Source organism: Theropithecus gelada, chromosome 20 (genome assembly GCF_003255815.1).
Source record: "Theropithecus gelada isolate Dixy chromosome 20, Tgel_1.0, whole genome shotgun sequence".
NCBI lineage: Eukaryota > Metazoa > Chordata > Mammalia > Primates > Cercopithecidae > Theropithecus > Theropithecus gelada.
This window is the reverse complement of record NC_037688.1, coordinates 3616399-3635492: the sequence shown is the minus strand read 5'-3', so window position 1 is coordinate 3635492 and position 19094 is coordinate 3616399. Positions and strand designations below refer to the sequence as shown.

Below are 19094 nucleotides of genomic sequence, written 5' to 3'. Positions count from 1 at the left end.
CTTAGCATCTGTTTGGCCTGTCAAGTGGCCTTATTAGTGGAGAGAAGCATCCAGAATAACCCCAGTGGGGGCCCAGCCCATGGGATTTGCCTTTACAGTGATCTTTATACTTCAGTTTGCACAAAAGCATTGAACCAGGAATGATAGCCCATGTTGATTAAACGCTTATGAGCCAGGCATTGTCATAAGTATATTTTACAGATAACAATTCCATTATCCATTATAAGCCTGGCAGTACTGTTATCCCTATCCCCACTTCACAGGTGAGAAGACTGAGTTACAGAGAGCTTAAGTAACTTGCCCAAAGTCACATAGTTAACAAGTAGCAGAGCCAGGATCCAACCCCAGGCCTTCTGATCTGGAGCCCATACTGCTGATCTCTATGCTGTGGGATGTACGTCTACGGAATTGTATTGTAAACTGGTTCTATGTCAGGACTTGTTTAAAGTGTGTTATTTGAATCATCTCATTGGAAATGTCCCTAACACACTGCCAGAAAGTGGCTGGGAAGTAATTTCTTCAACCTAACAGCTGGTTCTCTATTAAAATGTTATGGGGCCAAGTGCAGTGGCTCACGCCTGTAATCCCAGCACTTTGGAAGGCCAAGGCGGGTAGATCACGAAGTCAAGAGATCGAGACCATCCTGGCCAACATGGTAAAGCCCCGTCTCTACTAAAAATACAAAAAATTAGCTGGGCATGGTGGCGTATACCTGTAGTCCCAGCTACTCGGGAGGCTGAGGCAGGAGAATCACATGACCCTAGGAGGCAGAGACTGCAGTGAGCCAAGATTGAGCCACTGCACTCCAGCCTGGCAACACAGCAAGACTCTGTCTCAAAAAAAAAAAAAAAAAAAAAAAGTTTCCAAGGGAACCTAATAGAATGATTCCAAGAGGGAGCTTTGTGATCAGAATGACTAGCATGCAAATAAATACCGGCTATACATTTTTTTTTTTTTTAACAGGGTATTTATTGCTCTGTGGCCCAGACTGGATTGCAGTGGTGCAATTTTGGCTCACTGCAACCTCTGTCTCCCCAGTTCAAGAGATTCTGCTGGCTCAGCCTCCCCAGTAGCTGGAATTACAGGCACATGCCACCACATCTGGCTAATTTTTTGTATTTTTAGTAGAGACAGGGCTTAACTATGTTGGCCAGGCTGTTCTGAAACTCCTGACCTCAAGTGATCTGCCCACCTTGGCCTCTCAATCTGCCATTTACTAATAAAGTTCTGGTGCCTTTTTTCCCTTCATCCTCACCCCTCACTTCCTACCCTCTCCATCATCCATCCATCCACCAAAAGAACTAGAGGAGATTGAAATGGCAGTCAAACTATTCCCAGAATGGTGAAAGCCACCAAAATTACTGGGAGCCCCCACTTTAGTGGGGAGACATTTGCTGCAGATGGCTGGGGGAGCAGGAAAGAGTTGAGGCTGCTGAATGGTGCGCCTTGAAATGGGATTCCCTAGACCAGCAACATTGGCGTCACCTGGAAACGTACTAGAAATGCAGTGTCTCCAGCCCCAGCCCAGACCATGAGCTCACAGGCTCTGGGAGTGGTGCTGGTGTGTTTCATGACGCACTCCAGGTGATCCTGGTGCACCTTCAAGTTTGGGAACCACAGCCTGAGGAGATGTGGAAGAAAAGACAAGGCCCCAACCTCAGAGCCCTGAGTGGGATACGAGTAACTTGGAAGTAGTAATAATTAGGTGGGAACTCTCTCCCTTAGTGAATTGGAGCAAGTTCAGTTTTCCCTGTGATAGCATCACTGTCCCTTTCCTTCTGATGGATGCATCTAGATGGCATGACAGAAGCATCTGGAAGGGCCAGTTCCCCAGGGTGAACCTCTGGAGGTGGGTCAAGCCTGGGAGCACGGATGGTTGGTGTTGCTGTTGGGAAAAGTTTAACACTCGGTCCCCTCTTTTAGAGCTGTTGGAATTGAGGCCCACTAAGGGCAAGGAAGAGAGAGAGCTGGGACCTGACACTGGAACCTCTGGCCACATAATTTGCCTGTCAGCGCCCTTCCCCAACTCCTTCTTGGGCCCAGTTGTGTGTTCCTTGGACCTCGATCTCTCCCTTCCCCTGGCATGCATGCTCTGGAGTGTACATGCCCATCTAACTCTGCTGGTCTTGACCTTCACTCTGCCCTCCAGAAGCACCCTGAGTCCCACAAACCTCATGCTTCAGAAGGCTTCAGTTCCCCTCAGTTCCTCTAGCAGCTCTGGAAGGGGCTCGGGGAGACAGAGGCATTGAGGGGAGGTAGAGGTGCCAAAGGGAGGTGGAGCAGATGAACTTGGAAAGTTCTCCTGGAGAAGAGAGTAGGGAAGAGGATCGTGGCTTGGCAGAGAAAATGTGGGAAGGCAAGACATTTGAGAAGACATAGAGGTGAAACCCACTGATACTTAGAAAGACTATTTCTTAATGCAGAGGAAAAGTACTAGCAATATAAAAACAAAACTTTCACTAAAGCATATGGGCCATATGATCCCACTTTATTTTCCAAAGATGTTTAGATTTACATAAGAGTCTGGAAATCTGCATCAAAACATTTGCAGTGATTATCTCCGGATGCTGCAATTGCAACTTCTGTTTCCTTCTTTTCTTATTTTCTGCATTAAGCATTCACTGACTTTTTTTTCAATATAATTCACATACCATAAAATTCACTACTTTATTTTAAAGCATGCAATTCACTGGTTTTCAGTTTAATCACGAAGTCGCACAACTGTCATCACCATCTAATTCCAGAACATTTTCATAACCCCAAGAAGAAACCCTGCACCCATGAGCAGTCACTCCCCAACACTGCTCCGTTCCCAGCCCGAGGCAACCACTAATTACTTTCTCTCCCTTTGTATTGGTCTCTTCTGGACATTTCATATAAATGGAATCATACAATGTGTGGTCTTCTGTGACTGGTCACTCTCACTCAGCATGTTTTCAGGGTTCACCCACGTTATACCAGGTATCAGCACTTCGTCACTTCTTATTGTCAAATCATATTCCATTACATGGATAGACCGCATTTTATTTATCCATTTATCAGGTGATAGAGTTTTGAGTTGTTTCCAGTTGGGGGCTATTATAAATAATGCTGCTCTAAACATTTGTGTACCAGTTTTTGTGAGACATATGTTCAGTTCTTGGGTATATGCCTGGGTGTGGGATTCCCTACATGTGGGGTAACTCTATGTTGATTTTTTTTTTTTGAGATGGTCTTGCTCTGTCACCCAGGCTGGAATGTAGTGGCACAATCATACCTCACTGCAGCCTCAACCTCCTGGGTTCACGCAATCCTCCCACCTTAACCCCCAGAGTAGTTGGAACTACAGACACACGCCACTCACTTTTTCTTTTTTAGAGACTGAGTCTATGTTGCCCAGGCTAGTCTCAAACCCTTGGGGTCAGACCATCCTCCTGCCTCAGCTCCCCAAACTGCTGGGATCACAGGTGTGGGCCACCATGCCTGTCCTGTGTTGAACTTTTTGAGGAAACACCTGTTTTCCAAAGAATTTGAACCATTTTACATTCTTCCCAACAATGTGTGAAGGATCTGATGTCTCTACACACTTGCTAATACTTGTGATTGTGTGTTTTATTACAGCCGTCCTAGTGAGTGTGAAGTGGTATCTCATTGTGGTTGTAATGTGCATCTCTCTGATGATTAATAATGCTGAGCATCTTTTTAAAAATATATTTTTACATATTTTTTATTTCTTTATTATATATAACTATGGGGTATGATGTGACATTTAGATATATGTGTACATTAGGGAATGATCAAATCTAGCTAATTTACCTATTTATCACCTCACACACATCATTTTCTGTGATGAGAATATTTGAAATACATTCTCTTAACAATTTTGAAATATACTATATGTTATTTTTAACTACAGTCACCATGCTGTGCAATAGATCTCAAAAGATTATTCTTTCTATCTAACTGAAACTTTGTATCCTTTGACCAACATCTGACTCCCTCCCCACTCCACCACTCCCCACTCCCAGCCCCTGGCAACCACTATTCTACTTTCTAGGTCTAAGGGTTCAACGCTTTTAGGTTCCACATAGAAGTGAGATCACACAGGGCTGGGCGAGGTGGCTCATGCCTCTAATCTCAGCACTTTGGGAGGCCGAGGCGGGTGGATCTCCTGAGGTCAGGAGTTCGAGACTAGCCTGGCCAACATGGTGAAACCCTGTCTCTACTAAAAATACAAAAATTAGCCTGGCACAATGAAAAGGCTGAGCACAGTTCTAGGCTGAGCCTTAACATACTGAAGACAGGAGGAATCTGGGAGATCCTAGCCTCATCTCTTACTTTACTGCTGATCTCAAAGACAATCAATAGAGGCCCGGCACAGTGGCTGACACCTGTAATCCCAACACTGGGAGGCTGAGGCAGGTGGATCACTTGAGGCCAGGAGTTTGAGACCAGCCTGGCCATGTCTACTAAAAACACACAAATTAGCTGGGCATGGTGGCAGGTGCCTGTAATCCCAGCTACTCAGGAGGCTGAGACACAAGAATCACTTGATCCCAGGAGGCAGAGGTTGCAGTGAGCCAAGATCACATGACTGCACTCCAGCCCGGGTGACAGAACAAGATTCCGTCTCAACAACAACAACAATAACAAAAAAAAAAAAAAAAAAAAAAAAAAAAGAGAGAGAGAATTAACAAATTCTAACGTAGTTTTCCTTGCATTGCATAAATAAAGCAATGTCGTTACGAAGACACTGCAATCTTGTCTTCTCTTGTTGGTCTGAAAGCTTGTTTGTTGTTTATCAGTCTTTGGTCAGTCTGCCCTGAGGACTAATTTGCTTGGTTCTGCAGAAGTCAGTAGGGTTAGGGGCTGTTACAGACTGGATTATGTGCCCCCTTCAATCTCCTAGAATTCATATGTTGAAATTCCAAGCCCTAGTGCCTCAGAATGCAAGCGGGTTTAGACATAGGGTCTTTGCAGAAATCATTAAGTTAAAATGAAGACCTTAGAGTGGGCCCTAATCCTAATTCTAAAACCTGGTGTTCCAATTACAAGAGGAAGATTTTGACACAGATACTCATGGAGGGAAGAGAATTCAGAAGCCACGGAGAAAAGACGGCCATCTGCAAGCCCAGGAGAGAGGCCTAGAGCAGACCCTTCCCCGACATCCTCAGAGGGATCAGCCCTGCAGACACCTTGACCTGGACTTCCAGCCTCCAGAACTGTGAGAAAATACATTCTGTTGCTTTAAGTGACTGCAGCCTGAGCATACTAATACCTGGGCCATTGCAGCTGCCTTACCCATGATGATTCAGAGGCCTGAGGTGTCCTGATGCTGAGCTCTGCACCCCAAGATGGTGTGTCTGAAGCTAACAGTGCCAAATCCAGAAACCACAGGCTGACCAGTTGTTTGGTGTTCACATACCCCACATCTGTCCTAGATGCCCTGGAGACACAGCACCAGGCTTCCTCTCCAGCAAATCTCAGTGGAAGGTGTGAAATTGGAGCCTTCTTGGCCAACTGGTCTGAGGTTGAGTTGACCTCCTGCCTTTCTCTCAACAATTCTCTGGCCAGGGGAAGGTTTTCCTAGGAAATCCTCACTCACGTATAGATTTGTGGAGGCTGTGCCCACCCAGACCCTCTGTTCTGACATTTTGTTCAAGAGGGCCACGTTGTTCTTGTAAGACTCACAGCCATGCTGCCCTCTCCCCCAGAGTCCCACCTGTTCCCAGTGGCCCTAACTCAAGTCTTTTTGTGGACAAAGAGGAACAGAGTAACAAGGCGCTATGCTAAGCACTTTACAGGCATGATCGCATCTCACCTTCACTGTCTCCCTGAGCGGAAGGCATCGTGCTCTCCATCTGCCAGATGGAGAAACTGAAGCACAGATGGGTTAGGAACTTGCCCCGAGTTCACACAACTCACGAGTGAGGGGAATGGATTTGCTTTTGAGTTTCTAAGGCCTGTGCTTTGCTGCTACACAATGCAAGAGAAGCGACCAGATGGCCTTGAGCTCCTTTCCCTGCAAGGTAACCATGGGGAAAGGCCCAGCCAGGACCTAGCCAGGTTAGTGCTCCTGACATTTTGTCTCTGGGAGTATCAGAATCTGTCACTGCAGAGGCTGGCAGGGACGTGCCTTTCACAGGGCACAGTGGCTCATGCCCATAATTCCAGTGCTTTGGAAGGCCAAGGTGGGAGGATAGCTAGAGGCCAGGAGTATGAGACCAGCCTGGACAACATAGCAAGACCCCATCTCTACAAAAAAATTAATTAAAAAAAACAACTGTGCCACTCAAAGAGACCCAAAAGATTGCTTCTGTCTCCATAATGAGGCAAATACAGGAAGTGAGAGTAAGCATTCAGGAGCATCCACACACATTTAACAGAGCAATGCTATGTTGCAAGAATCCAGTAATTAAAAAGAAACAAACTTGTATTGTGTATGTTTTTAAACATAAAAATTGCCATTTCCCATCATGTATTAGACCCCACTGCAAATAAAAACCTGGGTCCTTACCACTGATAGTTTGAGAAGCCCTGCTGAGACAGAGGCCTCAGTCACTGAGGATAAAATGACATGGAAAAATCTGAAGCCCGGGAAATGCAGGAATTCTCTCCAGCTGCCACAGACACACGGGGGATGCCCAGCCACCAGGAAGTCCAATGTGAGCCCCTCAGCTACCAACTGTGCCCTCAGTAAGGGGCTTCCTGGAATAGTCAAACGGACAGTGGCCCGGAAGTTGAGAATTTGGCTTTCAGCCCTGGGTTTGGGTTTTTTGTTTTTGAGACAGGATCTGGCTCTGTCACTCAGGCTGGAGTGCAGAGGCATGGTCTTGGCTCACTGCAGCCTCAATCTGCCATAGCCCTGGTTTAGTGGTGTGACCTTGGGCCAATCATTTATTCCTCTGTCCACTGATTTTCTGATCTGTAAGCTAGAGATCATAATACTACTGTCTGCCGCTTAGGGTTATTCTGTGGAATAAATGTGTTAATTTGTGAGCATTCAGAGCAGTGTCTGGCATACAGTAAGTGCTATGTATGTGTTCACCATTATTACAGTTAGGTAGAAGTCATTTTCCCTTCTCTAGCCTGTGTTCTACTGAAACAGTTTTAAGCTACGTTTTTGGGAATATTCCTTTGCGGAGGAGGTATTTTAAGACTTTCATAAGCTTCTGATTTACATTTATTACTTTTTTTTTTCTGAGAAAGAGTCTCGCTCTGGTGCCCAGGCTGGAGTGGAGTGGTGTGATCTCAGCTCACTGCAACCTCTGCCTCCTGGGTTCGAGCAATTCTCCTGCCTCAGCCTCCCAAGCAGGGAAGGTGCACACCAGCATGCCTGGCTAATTTTTGTATTTTTAGGAAAGACAGGGTTTCGCCATGTTGGCCAGTGTGGTCTCAAACTCCTGACTTCAAGTGACCCACTCACCTCCACCTCCCAAAGCGCTGGGATTACAGGCGTGAGCCACTGGGACCAGGCTGTTCCGACTGTTTACCACAAAACTAAGCCTGCACCTCCGGTCATTCATTTCTCAGTTATCTGGGGAGACATGGGGATGAGGCTGGGGGTATAGGAGAAGGACCTCCTGACTGGACAGCAGGAAACCAGCCCTGCCATTAACCACCCACTGACCTCAGGCAAGTGCATGAACCTCCCTACTCTGAGGGTTTGGGGCTCTGCCACCCTCTGGATCTTGAGGCAGGTGCTTTTGAAAGCAGCTCCTCCTGTCCTTTAGATGAGTGGTTCCCAACTTTTTGGCACCAGGGACCAGTTTCAAGGAAGACAATTGTTCCATTGACCTGGTGTGGGGGAAGGTTTCAAGATGATTCAAGCATCTTACATTTATTGTTCACCTTATTTCTATTATCATTATGTTGTAATATATAATGAAATAATTATACAACTCACCATAATGTAGAATCTGTGGGAACCCTGAGCTTGCTTTCCTGCAACTAGACAGTCCCATCCAGGGGTGATGGGAGATAGTGACAGATCATCAGGCATTAGATTCTCATAAGGAGTGTGCAACCTACATCCCTGGCATATGCAGTTCACAATAGGGTTTGTGCTCCTATGAGAATCTAATGCTGCCGCAGATCTGAGAGGAGGCAGAGCTCAGGCAGTAATGTGAACGATGGGGAGCAGCTGCAAATACAGATGAATCTTTGCTTGCTCGCCCGCCACTCACCTCTGGCTGTGCGGCCCAGTTCCTAACAGGCCACAGACCAGTACCAGTCCATGGCCCAGGTGTTGGGGAACCCCACTTTAGATAACCAAACAAACAGCCAGGGCCTAAAATAGACTCACATAGAGTCTCACCCTCTTCCCACTCCATTTTCGAGGCCATCCTAACCCAAAGACAGCAGAGAGAAGGAAGAGGCCCTGCATGAACAGTCAGTCCCTAAAGAGGATGTCACCTTGGGGCCAGGCAAACTGTAGTTTTGGGCTCCTGTCATTTCCTGGGAAGACTGAGTGTGTCTTTGCAGTTGTTCCCATTCACAGGCCTCTGTCTGACTGGCTTTCATCCCAGCCCACTTAACTTTCCTGCCCAACAAACACCTCTGGTTTCCACCAGCTGCATGCTACTCCCCTTCCTGAAATGCTCTTACTCCTTCCTGCCCTCAGGGACCAACCAGACCCAGCCTGAAGGCCCAGCTCAGTCCCTCCTGCCTCACTGCACAACTCTTCTCCCTGGCCCTGTTTCACTCCTGCCCCTGTGCTCTCCCACAGACCCGATATTTGCACAACATTCATGGTTGCCAGTGCTTCACTGAACCCTCAAAATACATTAATTTGTCAGCTTCTGAAACAAATCACCAGCTCTGACATCTTAGGGCTACTATAACAAAATGTCATATGCTGGGTAGTTTCTCAATATAGAAATCGAGTAGTTCTGGAGGCTGGGAAGTCCAAGATCAAGGTGGATTTGGTGTCTGGTGAGGGTGTGCTCTCTGGTTCATACACAGTGCCTTTATGCTGTGTCCTCGCAAGGTGGAAGGGGTGACAGGGTTCCCTTGGGCCCGTTTTATTAGGACACTAATTCCATTCATGAAGCCTTCACCCTTGTGACCTAATCACTTCCCAAAGACCCCACCTCCTAATACCATCACCTCAGGGGTTAAGATTTTAGGCCGGGCGCGGTGGCTCAAGCCTGTAATCCCAGCACTTTGGGAGGCCGAGACGGGCGGATCACGAGGTCAGGAGATCGAGACCATCCTGGCTGACACGGTGAAACCCTGTCTCTACTAAAAAATACGAAAAACTTAGCCGGGCGAGGTGGCGGGCGCCTGTAGTCCCAGCTACTCGGGAGGCTGAGGCAGGAGAATGGCGTAAACCCGGGAGGTGGAGCTTGCAGTGAGCTGAGATCCGGCCACTGCACTCCAGCCTGGGTGACAGAGCGAGACTCCGTCTCAAAAAAAAAAAAAAAAAAAAAAAAAAAAAAAGATTTTAACACAGAAGTTTGGAAGGCACACAAACATTCCAACCACACATCCGGGAGTGGAGTGGGATTTTTGCCCCCAGCTGCCTGTCCAGTGTCACTGGGTAGCTGCCTGCAGTAGAAGGCTGGCTAGGGACCCTTGTGCACTTCATGTACACTCACCACCTCCTGTGAGCTTGGCATAACCCCTGTGAGGTGGGTGGCAGCTGCTTTTTTAGAAACTTCAAACGTGAAGCTCACTTTCAGTCTGGGCTCTGAGTGGATATCTGGTATATCAAACTGTCTTACAAAGAAATAAGCACAAACTGATCACATGCTGAAGCTCAGAGCCAATGCAGAACCCGTAAGAGTCAGAGCTAGGTCCAGCCCTGGGTCTATATGATGCCAAAGCCCCTCTCCTCCACCTCAGTCTCAGCCAGGCCTTGCCAGTCTGCCCCTCTCCCTCCTCTACCACCCCAGACCTTGACCCTCAGTGGCTGAGGCTCTACAAAGCCCCTGGCAGTGAGGGAACATGGGACCCTAGAATCCTGCAAGGACGGTCTGGACAAGGCAAGTTAGCTGTCCACCTGGGAGGCATACAAGTCCTCCTCTCCACCTAGAGAGCAAATCAGAGGCGAGGCTATTGGGTATCAAGAGTGCATCTGTCCACTAGGAAATGTGCAGAGACATTGCTTTTGTTTAGGGTTGGGTTTGATTAGTCAGCACAGTGGCCTGGATCCAGAGCCACTCATATTTGATGGGGTTGAGAACAGCACTGCCTGCCGAACATCTTACACTGAGCAAATCAGTCCTGCAGAAGGAAGGTCTGCCCAAGCTACTAGTACAGTCCCATGAGGAATCACTGAGTCCCATCAGCTAGCTTTTCCGTTTGTATCCTCTCCTTATTGTTATCATCTTGACATTGACCCAAGGGGCTCAGTCCAGCACTCTGGACTCCATTGCCTGCTCTCAGGCTGCTGGAGGAGGCAGGCATCCAGAAACACGTGTCTGAGCCTCTGTGCACTCCAGACTTTTAATCTCCTTACTTGAAATTGATTGGCCTCTTGGGAGACAGCTCTGCATTGGCCCTCAGCTTCAGCATGTGATCAACTTTTGCTTATTTCTTTTAAAGACCAACTGACACACCATGGTATCCAATCTTCTCCCTCAACACCAGGTCTATTTGCCAACTAGAAGCAAAACCAGGAACACACACACTTTCGAAAAGAGCCCAGGAAACAAAAGCAAACAAAACCTGATAAAAATAAGGAGAGAAATATTCTGTCTCATGGTGACTTAGCATTATACAAAAGGTCAATCAAAACCTCATTACCAAGGAAAGATGAAATCACAAGAGAAAGGAGAAATGGGAGGGGTTGGGGGAAAAGTAAGCTGCCTGAAGCTTAGAAGATAAATAAGCTGGGCTGGAGTATATCTAAGAACTAGTTGCAAAAAAGACAAAAAGGGAAGAAAAGTGAAACACCTTTTTTTCTTTTCTTGGAGACAAAGTTTCTCTCTGTCACCCAGACTGGAGTGCAGTGGTGCAATCTTGGCTCACTGCAACCTCCACCTCCTGGGCTCAAGCTATTTTCCTGCCTCAACCTCACGAGTAGCTGGGATTACAGGCAGGCACCCCCACGTCCAGCTAATTTTTGTATTTCTAGTAGAGATGGAGTTTCACCATGTTGTCCAGGTTGGTCTCGAACTCCTGACCTCAAGTGATCTGCCCACCTTGGCCTCCCAAAGTGCTGTGATTAAATTGAAAGAAAATCGAACATTAAGAGATTTGAGCACCCAGATTTGTGTTCATCTAGATACACCACGATCACTCTGAAGCAGCTAGAGCTGGTTTACAAACCAGCTTGGCGGGTCATATCTCTGAGTAAAGCCTCTGATAGGGCCCCTTACCTACCAGACTCATCATATATCCTGGACATGTCTCCCTGTGAACTCTCCTGCGCATTGCTGGTGGGTCACTTCACCAACTGGACAGTGGGCTTCAAAAAAGCAGTCCTAATTGGAGGGTGGGGCTGCCTTGTGACTTCCAAGTTCTTGGTTCTGTTTCTGCACCAGCTGCATGGGGGTAACACCAGGGTAAAAGAAGCAAGAAGCAGGACTGGCCAGGTGCAGTGGTTCATACCTGTAATCCCAGCACTTTGGGAGGCTAAGGTGGGTGGATCATGCGGTCAAGAGATCAAGACCATCCTGGCCAAGATGGTGAAACCCCATCTGTACTAAAAAGTACAAAAACTAGCTGGGCATCATGGTGCACATGTGTAGTTCCAGCCACTCAAGAGGCTGAGGCAGGAGAATCGCTTGAACCCAGGAGGCGGGGGTTGCAGCGAGCTGAGGTTGCACCACTGCACTCTAGCCTAGTGACAGACCAAGACTCTGCCTCGGAAAAAAAAAAAAAAAAAGAGAGAGAGAGAGGGGGCAGGACCTTAGAGGAAAGGAAGAACAGCACAGACAAGTCAATTGATCACTATTGTGCATGACAAACTCATTGCAAACACCTTGCTTCCTGACTTTCTAAAGATCAAGTCCAGAGTCCAGATTTTATAAGTGCAAAGATCCAGCTTTTTTGCTGTTGGAAAGCTCTACTTTCAAAGTAATTCAAGGAGAAAGTACTTCTTAATCTCCATGTTCCCTACACAGAGGAACAAAAACATTTTGTCTACTCTCTTATGTTCAGTTACTGAAACCTGCAAATTAAATGGACAAAAGCCAGATTAACAAGAGAAATAAATAAAAATTGTATTTGATGCTAATATTTTTTCTTGCACAGGAGGCCTCACAGAAAAGACCTCAGGCTGGGTGCATTAGATTTCACCTGTAATCCCAGCACTTTGGAAGGCCAAGGCGGTGGATCACTTGAGGTCAGTTGTTCAAGACTAACCTGGCCAACATGGCAAAATCCTGTCTCTACTAAAAATACAAAAATTAGCTGGGTGTGGTGACATGCACCTGTAAGTCCCAGCTACTTGACTTGGGAGGCTAAGGCAGGAGAATCGCTTGAACCTGGGAAGCAGAGGTTGCGGTGAGCCAAGATTGTGCCACTGTACTCCAACCTCGGCAACAGAGTGAGACTCTATCTCAAAATTAACAGAAAAAAGAAAAAAAAGACTCGTAAAAAGTGGTCAGACTCAGGGGCTTATATATCATTTTAACAAAGAGTGATAAATTGTGAAGTGACTAGACAAAGGAAAGCAGATCATTTGGGCTTCTAGGAGTGGTAAATTGTGGAACTATAACTAGGAAATATACAGTACATAAGGGATAAATAGCAGGATTTGTTATGCAGACTCACCTTGGCACTGTCTCCAGTGAAAAGTCATTTCTGTGATTAAGCATTATTCTCCTCTTCTGGTACTGGACAGAGACATCACTTCACAAATCCTTTACAAATGGAAATTTATGTTACCTTTACCAAGGGAAACATGGCCTGCTTTTAGGCAGAAAGGAGAAGGACAGAGAGATTTTCCTGTGTCTGTATTTTCCCAATTGTCTTCAACTCAAAATAATTCTTAAACCAAAGTGGCATATTCTGGGCCCCTTAACCTAGCAGCAGGAAAGTGACATAATGATGGAGAGGGTGAATGCTATAAAGACAAGGGCTGTAACATTACCCATCATTACTGAACCAGGGTCTAAGGGTGCTGAATGCATAGTAGGCACTCAATAAATATATGTTGAATGAATAAATAAATCAGTGGATGGATGGATGGATTGGATAGTGGATAAAATAGGATTGAAGCAACCACATAGTGTGGAAAAGAAAACTGCAGCTTATTGAATTCTGGCTCCCATAAAATACCACCAAGACAATATGTTGATAAAGGAAAGCTCATGGCAGTAAGAGACAGCACTACCCTGGCAATCATAATGTCTGAGTGGGACAGGTAAATTCAGGGTGTTTATGATGTTTAAGAGTCTGGTTTAAGGCAGCTCTTTAAGTGTGGGGCAGACTAAGATTGAATAGGATAATGATATCATCCAGGATCATGGAGACAACAAGGTGAGTTAAGTTATTGGATGCAATCTACCACAGTTAAGCAGTTTTAAGTAAGTTTGAAGGAAATTCCTAAAACAAACACGAAAGTTATTTGCAATGTTTGTATTTCTGGGCAAGTGTTTCCTGCCATTGTGAAATCATGTTGGTTGATACAGTTTGGATCTGTGTCCCCACCCAAATCTCATGTCGAATTGTAATCCCCAGTGTTGGAAGTGGGACCCAATGGGAGGTGATTGGATCATGGGGTTGATCCTTCATGAATGGCTTAGCACCTTCCCCTCCATGCTGTTCTCATGATGGTGAGTGAGTTCTCACGAGATCTGGTTGTTTAAAAGTGTTTGGCAGCTCCTCCATCAGTTCCTCCTGCTCCAGTCATACAAGAAGTGCCTGCTTCTCCTTCACCCTGCATCATGATTGTAAGTTTTCTGAGGCCTCCCCAGAAGCAGAAGCCACTATGTTTCCTGTACAGCCTGTGGAATCATGAACCAATTAAACATCTTTTCTTCATAAATTGCCCCATCTCAGGCATTTTTTATAGCAATGTGAGAACAGACAAATACATTGGTAAAGACAGTGGAATAGTAAAGTCATATTGTGAGGACTGCAGCATAGTAGTCATGTAATGCAGACATGAGGAAGCATATATAGGTTTCAGTGGCTTCAGTCCTCAAGCTAATTGCCTTAAGTAAACTCTTCTCCTTCCACAGTGTGGCACATACAGAAGAGTAAACCACATTTGTCCACAGAAAGCCAAGCAAACAAGCAGAGGTTACAGTGAGCCGAGATTGCGCCACTGCACTCTGGCCTAGGTGACAAGAGCGAGACTCCGTCTCAAAAAAAAACAAAAACAAACAAACAAACAAAACCAAAAAACATACATTAGTAACAATGAGAGGTGGGGAAGGGAATGAAATGGTAGGCAAGGCATAGCCCTGTCCCAAGAAACCTAATGAGATTGCTTGCCACCTTGGCCACTTGCACCTTTGGTGATCAACCCTTGATCTGGGCTTTACTGAGCAAAAAGAGTTGCAAGCCAAACCAAACCAGTGACCTCAAGATGAGCTTCCAGAGCCTGGAGTTACCTCTTGTTTGCAGCAAAAATATACACATTCACTTGTGGCATTCAGCTCTTTCACCTCTGGGTTGTCACTCAACAGGAGGGTGGAGACTCTGCCTGCTGGCAGAGACCAGATCCCAAACAAAACATCCCCCATTAAAGTTGTAAGAAACAGTTCTCTAGCTCCAACCCTCTCTACCACTGTTGGTTTCCCCAGCCACCCAAAAGCTTCTCCCATCATTTCTGGGACATTTCATGGATATCTGTGATTCTCTCAACAACCCCATGGTATACAATACTTCCTCCAATTCTAACACTGGTTTTCTGAAAGGACAGGCACTGCCCCTACCTCTGAAAGCCTGGAAGCCCCAGGAAGGTGCTTCACCCCAGTCCTGCCTCCTACGCACATGTCTGTGCCCAAGCAGGACAGCAATCCAGTTCCCTTGCTATGCATTTCCTCCCTAAAGAAGAGAGAAGCCTGAAGCACCCCCAGCACCCTAATGTGGGGGCATGGCCTAGGTTCTCACGCACTGCTAAGATCCCAGAGGAAGGTCCGGGAGGATGACGTGTGGCCTTGCTACGCTAAAAGTTGCCTTTCAGGGTTGGTGCCAGGCCTGGAATCTGCCCCAACAGCCCTCCAGGCAAACCCAGATGGGGCCTGAATCCTGGAGATTTCAGTTTGATCTGCAATTCCTGACATACCTGAAGTGTAGGGCCTGGGGTGCTGCAGCCAATAAATCACCATATACTTCCAGTCCTGATCCCTTCTCCTCTAACATGCTAGGACTACTGATATCAGAGGCGTGAGCACCACCCCCAAGACTCAATTCCCCAGGAGATTCTCTGCCTCCCCAGCCCCCAAACTGCCCAATATAAGATATTCTACCCACTTCCACCTAAGCTGGGGCCAAAAAGGAAAAGGATTCGTCAGGCAGGAGCTCCTTGCCCCCAGTTAATTACTCATTTCCTCAACCTCTGATTGTGGGCAAATAGCCCCAGACGCATTAACAAAACAGTTGACAAAACACTCATGACGACTAATGACTGAACAGGTCCTGTCCTTGCCTGCAGGTTACAAGTGTGCAAAGGGACAGGGGGTCAACAGTAGGGCCTGTTTGGACTCAGGGTGAAGACAGGAGGGGGACAGAAGGGTGGCAAGAAAAACCAGAGATGCATAAAGTCAGGCCAGGGTTGTCACAGCCACCAACCAGCAGAGAGAAGAAATTTGAATACAGCACCATCATTCCCCTCCGCATCCTGGAGGCTGTGCTTTCAGTTTTGTAGCCCAGGGACCCTCTTTCTTGTTTCAAAGGGGCTTTATGTGATGGAGAGACCTGCAGGGAGAGTCCCCACAGTGAGATACACACAACGTGGGTGAACCAGGGTCCTTCTGGCACCCTATTCTGCAGTCCCAGACACAGATGGGGGAAGAAAATACCCCTGGAGTGACACAGCCTTCCCCCATCTCTTACCCCCAGTGAGCTGCAGACCCAAGGGCGGCCCCCACCTAGGCTACACCAGCCCCTTACCTTCTGCTCTGCACACTGCAAAGTCACATGGCTGGACTTTCCCCACTCAGAAATTCGGGAAGGAGGAATTCATTTCAAAGACAAGGGAAGGAACTTCTCTTCCCCCAGAGCCCTCTCCTCTCACTGTGGGTTTTGAGGAAATTATCAGGGGAAGAGGACTCTGCACAGGCCCATATACCCTCTGTACACAGGCCCAAAGACACCTGAGGACATGCTGCCTGCCCCATCTCACACGCTCACACTCACGCTCGCGTGTCACTCATGCTCCTGCCTCTGCACGCCAGGTCTTGGAGACACAGTGGTCCCTGCCGGCTTTGTGTCTCTGCAAGTCCACTTGGCATTGGGCTGGGGAGAGGAGGCCATGGAAGGCCCATGGCATCTTCCCAGGAGGAGCAGGGACGGGAGGCCACCTAACGCAGATCCCAGGAACTCGGGGAGCTGGGGGTGCCGCACACCCATAGACCCCAGGCGTCTTTGCTCTCCCCTCGAACCATGGCTTCTGGCTTCCTCTGAGGCTCAATGGGTCCCTACAGACTGGGGGTGGGCGTGGGGAAAAGGGGCTGCAAGGAAAACGCCCTGTTCTCCTCCCCCTGTCCTCCTCCCCTTCCTGTGGCTGTCCTACAATGAAGAACCGCGAACTTGACCCAAACTGTGCTTCCTGGGGCGCCCTTTGTTCACTGCAGGCCTGCGTGGTCAGGAGGCAGAATCACGGGATGCGAGAAACTCACGGGGAGAGGAGGGAGCGTTCACCCCGCAGCAGGAGCCCCATGCTCCTGTCATCTCCCTGGAAGAGGGAGGTGAGAGGGAGACCCCAGTGGGCCAGTAGCCCCCGCTTTGAGAAAAGCAGAGCCCCTGGCACCGGTTCCTACACAACGTGGAGCCCCGTCCCCATCCCAGTGACAGGGAGTAGCTCCCACTGTGGGGACTATGTGGAGCCCCTGCCTGGGGGTCCTGGAGTCTCTGCCTCCCCCAGCCACAGGATGTGCGGATGTGTGAGGATCTGAGCGGGAGGATGTGAGGAAAGAAGGGAAGCATGGACGCCGGGACAGGTCTCACGTTCCAGCCCCCGAGAGGCCCAGGCCCCTCCATCAGGAGAGACACCCAAGCGGTCTGGCCAAGACCAAGGGTTAGCCTCCGGTGAAGGAGCTCCAAGGTGGCAGAAAACGGCTTCTGTCCTCAAAAGCAGCTGGAGGAGAAAAGGAATCTCAAGATGTGGCAGAATTTAAAGAACAGAGGCACGGAGGACCGGCGGGGGCGCCCGGGCTCCGAGGCCTCCATGCTCTCGGCAGCCGTCCCCCCGGGTTTCCAGTGCGCACCCTGCCCGCACTTGTGGCCACGGGGATCGGCTGCAGGGCAGCCCCCTCCTGAGGGAGCGCGGTGCTTGCAGGCGGCGCTGCAGTCGCGAGGGGCCGCGCTGCCTGGAGACCAGGGCTGCGGCTCCAGCCAGCCAGTCAGGCCTAGGCCCCCTGCTGCTGCGGGCTGTGGTGAGGCCGCCTTTCTGGGAACCTCGGTGCTCTGGATCGCGCCCTGCGCCGCTGGACCACCCGCTCCTCCCCTGCTCTTCCCGGCGTCCTGGCTCCGGACCCCTTCCTGGTTAGTCACTCTCGGGACTCCGGGCGTATCCCTGCCGCGCTTGAGCCTCTGCCTGGTTGTCAGAAGCCCAAGGCCGTTGACCACTGAGCGCACTGGGCTGCTGGAGGCTCTGCCAGGCCCGTTCACAGCTCCCAGGCGGCCAGCTGGAGTTCCCTTCCCGTCCGCCTGCGCCTGTCCGCGCTTGCCCGACTTTATTCCACACTTGAGTTTTAAATTTAATGAACTTTTCCAAAAAATATTCTCTCCCATTCTGTGGAGTTTTTTGTTTTGAGATAGGGTCTCACCCTGTCGCCCAAGTTGCAGTGCAGTGGCGCGATCTCGGCTCACTCACTGCAACCTCCGCCTCCCGGGTTCAAGCGATTCTCCTGCCTCAGCCTTCTGAGTAGCTGGGATTACAGGCACCCACCACCACGCCCGGCAAATTATTTTTTATTTTTTGTAGGGATGGGGTCTCCCTATGTTACCCAGGCTGGTCTCAAGTTATCCTGGGCTCAAGCAATCCTCCGGCCTTGACCTTTCAAAGTGCTGAGGTTACAGGTGACAGCCACTGCGCCCAGCCCCATTTCTGAAATAGAAGATCCTCTTCTTACTGAAGTATATCCAGTCCCTTGTCCATCATTAATGACCCATTTTAATCCTGTGATTTGTTTATTTCAGTTCATCTCTTCCACGGATGTGTCCCATATGTGTTTCACATAAGTATTTTAAAATACTCTTACGTTTTCCTTCCTGTCATATATACATATATGAAAAAAAAAATGCAGCAGTATCTGGCGTTCCATAAGAAAGAAAATTAAGCCATAATTTTTACTTCTTAGTATGTTATATAGGTTAAAAATATTTTAGAAAGGAAATGCTTTTGAAAAAAATTATTTTATGATCCTAAACCTTTGCAAACAGGTGTAGCACAATTAATCTTGCAGAAGTGCTCAGTTAGATGCATCTCTATAGACATGCGTAGATATAGGCACAGAGAAATATCAACTTCTCTTACAGCATGAAAAGGGAAGACATTTCAACAATGGTGAACCAAGGAAAACATATCTCATTTAAACTGCTTAGACTAATAAAAATTTAAATGAATATTTAATATGATGATGAATACAGACAGAATTCTCATACATTCCATATTAGGATTATAAAGTTTTCCACATTTAGGAGTTGGCAACCAGACAATATCTATTAACATTTAAAATACAGAAAAGGGGCCGTGCGTGGTGGCTCACACCTGTAATCCCAGCACTTTGGGAGGCTGAGGCAGGCAGATCACGAGGGCAGGAGTTTGAGAGCAGCCTGGCAAGCATGGTGGAACCCTGCCTCTACTAAAAATACATTTTAAAAAAGGTCAAGCATGGTGGCACGTGCCTGTAATTTCAGATACCCAGGAGGCTAAGGCAAGAGAATTGCTTGAACCCGGCAGGCGGAGGTTGCAGTAAACCAAGATTGTGCCACTGCACTCCAGCCTGGGCGACAGAGCGAGCCTCCATCTCAAATAAATAAATAAATAC

General features: G+C 47.9%; 1 pseudogene; it reads right to left on the bottom strand.

Annotated features, from left to right (window-relative positions):
- LOC112614673 overlaps window positions 1-15243 on the bottom strand; it is a 37856-nt pseudogene extending 22613 nt beyond the window's left edge.
- Window positions 15244-19094: the final 3851 nt, after the last annotated feature.